Source organism: Oncorhynchus gorbuscha, linkage group LG11 (assembly GCF_021184085.1).
Source record: "Oncorhynchus gorbuscha isolate QuinsamMale2020 ecotype Even-year linkage group LG11, OgorEven_v1.0, whole genome shotgun sequence".
In the NCBI taxonomy this organism is placed as follows: domain Eukaryota; kingdom Metazoa; phylum Chordata; class Actinopteri; order Salmoniformes; family Salmonidae; genus Oncorhynchus; species Oncorhynchus gorbuscha.
In genome coordinates this window covers 63,263,503-63,267,578 of record NC_060183.1, presented here as the reverse complement: position 1 = coordinate 63,267,578, position 4,076 = coordinate 63,263,503, and positions in this window count along the sequence as shown.

Here is a 4,076-nt window from a genome sequence, read left to right as displayed (position 1 = left end):
TTGAAATCACCATTAGCCAAGGGGTCTGTGGCAGGAGTGATGAATGAGAGACTAGGTCATCATGCAGCTGCATGTGTGTGTGTGTTTGTGTCCATGGGAAGCAGAGGGGATGGGGAAGGAACATTTTGGGCCTAATAAAAGAACTCAGCACAACAGTAGGCCTACACCATAACTGATCTACAGCAATATAGAGCCCCTTAGCGAATCACATCACAGTTATATAAGATGCAAAAAACCTACAGGCAAAGCTGTTATTTATAGAGGTACTTTACATACAGTTATAGTTTTGAAGCATATATGTACTTTACGATTATAGCATACAAGCACTGATGTACTTATAGTTTAGGGTTTGGGGGGTTTCTGGTACATTGGGCAAATCATTATAACCCAAGGTGGTAGCCTGGCAGGTTTCATAATGGGGGTGTTGTATGTTGTCACTTACAGTTGTATGCTTACACAAGCACACACACGCAAGCACATGCTTGCATGCACACAGGCGCGTATGCACACACTCCCTTTGTATTGCATTTGGTTGTGTGCTTTATGCTTTATGCTACAGGCTTCTTGAAGGAAATACACTGAGTGTACAAAACATGCTCCTCCCATGACATACTAGACTAACCAGGTGAATCCAGGTGAAAGCTATGATCCCTTATTGATGTTACTTGTTAAATCAACTTCAATCAAATCAAATCAAAAGTGCAAAATACAACTGGTGTAGACTTTATCGTGAATTGCTTGCTTACGAGCTCTTCCCAACAATGCAGAGTTTAAAGATGAAAATGAAATAGTAACACAAGAGGAATAAAATAAAATACACAGGAATGGAGATACAGTACAGTGAGGACCAGTACCAGATCAATGTGCAGGGGTACAAGGTATTTGAGGTAGATACTGTATGTACATGAATGCAGGGTAAAGTGACTACGCATCAGGATAGATAATAATAATAGTACAATATAGAACAGAGTAGAACAGAGTAGCAGCAGATGATAAAAGTGAGTGTGTAACACAAGAGGAATATTCCTCCATGTAATGTGTATGGATGTGTGTTTGTGTTGTGTTGGTCTGCATGTGTGTGTTGTAGTAGGTGCCAGGAGCATCGGTTCGTGTAAAGAACTGCAACGGTGCTGGGTTTTTTAAGCTCATATATTTCCGGTGTGTATCAAGAATGGTCCACCACCCAAAGCACTAATATTACTAATATTACTAATACTCAGTGTAAATACATGTGTGAATAACTACCTTACTAACATTTACAAAATGTGGGAGTAATGATTAATAAATGGTATGCATACTGTTTGTAAATGCCTTAGAAATAGTTTATAAATACCTCTAAAAAGTGTTACCTGTTTTTGCTAAGTATCCAATGTTTCAGGTATCATAAAAGGTATTGTAACTTTTAACCTTTTCAGTGGCATGCTGAAAAAGTCATACAGTAGTTGAGCATCACAATATATATATCTGTACAAAATATAATAGATTTTATTTATTATTATGTACACCTCAGACAATGGACATTCAGGAGAATGGACATTTAAAGAATGATCGAATAGACTTGTATTGTGTAAATAAAATATGACTGTCAGTAACAGTAGATTGGAATAGAATATGACATTGTGTTCTACAATCTTAGAATAAAAGCTGCTATCTAAAACCTAAAATGGATCTCCAGCTGTCCCCATAGGAGAACTCTGCGTAGAATCCTTTTAAATACTAGGTAGAACCCTTTGGGTTTCAGGTAGAACCAATTTGGGTTCCATGTAGGGAACCAAAAAGGGTTCTACCTGGAACCAAAAAGGATTATTCTATGGGGACAGCTGAAACCCCCTTTTGGAACCCTTTTTTCTAAGAGTGTATTGGTTCTATTTATATCTTCAACATGCAGTTGCAGATACAACCCTGACATTAGTTAAAGGCAGTTAATACAATAGATTCTAAAAAAGTTGTCAATTCCTGAGATATGTATTCACACTTTTTTAAAGTAGTTACTTTCTCAGATCTGTGTTAAAATAGTTTTGATAAGTAGTCACTTTGTGCGATCTGTATTAAAATAGATTTGATAAGTAGTTATTTTGTGAGATCTGGACTCAAATAGTTTTTAAAAGTAGTACTTTTTTGGGATCTGTATTCAAATAGTTAAGCACCTCCAAAGTAACAGTCAGTTCCCACCCCCCCAATTTGTGTTTTACTTTCCACAAAGCATAGGTAAACGTATAGTTATCCCAGGTCTGCTGCGCAGTATTGACAGAAGTCCACTCATTTATTTTCTTGACCAAATCTTCAATCCCCTGTTCCCCTGTCTGTCAGCAATGGTTATGACACACACACATGTGCAGTCGCACAAACAAATGCATGTGTGGATACACACATACACATGCACGTGCACGTGCACACACACGCTTTTAGAAACATATGGTTAAGTTATGGTTAAACTCACTGTTTTTTAACAATAGATCCAATAACATTCCTCAACAGATAGAACCTGAATGCAGGTCAGCTGTTCCAGGGGGTTTCTAGGGGTTGTACTTATATAATAGTAGATGATACTGTAAGTCTGTGTGTGTCCCTAATGGCTCCCTGTTGAGCTCTCGTCAAATTTGGGATGCAACTCTATGTCCCTCCGTGGCCTGTTCAGACTGGATCCAATTCATCAGACCAGCAGGGACTGATAAAAACAGCACATAACCTCCTGTGTCAATCCAGGAGCCCTTGTGAAATGTGCTACACCAATTGAGCGCAGTGGCGCAAGGCACTGCATCTCAGTGCTACAGACCCTGGTTCGATTCCAGGCTCTATTGGGAGTCCCTTAAGGCGGCGCACAATTGGCCCAGCGTCGTCTGGGTTAGGCTGTCATTGTAACTAAGAAGTTGTTCTTAACTGACTTGCCTGGTTAAATATATATAGATTTTGTTTAAATGACCATAGGCTACTGTGAATGTCACCCACAAAGGAATTCAATATTCTAGTCTTGTCCTAATAGTTTTCTTATCCAGTGTGTTGCTCAGAGTAGCTTTACCCATATTGTGTTGCTCAGAGTAGCTTTACCCATATTGTGTTGCTCAGAGTAGCTTTACCCATATTGTGTTGCTCAGAGTAGCTTTACCCATATTGTGTTGCTCAGAGTAGCTTTACCCATATTGTGTTGCTCAGAGTAGCTTTACCCATATTGTGTCATTACACATCACTGGCCCTGGTTAATGTGTATTGTGTAGACTAGTGTAACAGTATAGATTCCGTCCCTCTCCTTGCCCCTACTTGGGATTAAACCAGGGACCCTCTGCACACATAGACAACTGACACCCACGAAGCATCGTTACCCATCGCACCACAAAAGAACGTGGCCCTTTTAGCGCGCACCACCGCTAACTAACTAGCCATTACACATCGGTTACACTAGGTGAGATTGTGCCTGGCCAATGCTCTATGGGCAGTTTATGTCGACTCAAGTTATGCAAGCATTGTCTGTCTACACTGCCATTAGATGACAATGACATAGATAGATCTTGTCACAAAAACAAGATTTTGTGAAGGGTCTATTGGACTAAATATCATCAATATCAACAGTGCTTATCCATTTTGTGTGTATTATTCATTTATTTGTATATTCTCTTTTGTGTTATACGCTGGGGCCCTTCTATTCCCCAGATTCCCTGAGACACCGCCTGACCTATGATATCTAAAGAGTTAACATTTCAGCGATTTTTAGACTGGGAGGGTCTGGACACAGTTGGTGCGTTCAAAACAACTTGGAACTCGAAAAGAAACTCCGACTAGGAAAAGTCGTTTTAAACGGGCATCCAAATCTGAATTACAAGTTGGAAACTAGAGCATCATGCTATCAATAAGTCAATCAATCAATCAATATATTTTATAAAGCCATTTTTACCCAACCAAAAAACCCCAAAGAACAAGCGATGTAGATGTAGAAGCAGTGGCTAGGAACAACTCCCAAGAAAGGCAGGAACTTGAGAAGAGGCAGGAATTTGAGAAGAGGCAGGAACTTGGGAAGAGGCAGCAACTTGGGAAGAGGTAGCAACTTGGGAAGAGGCAGGAACTTGGGAAGAGGCAGGAAC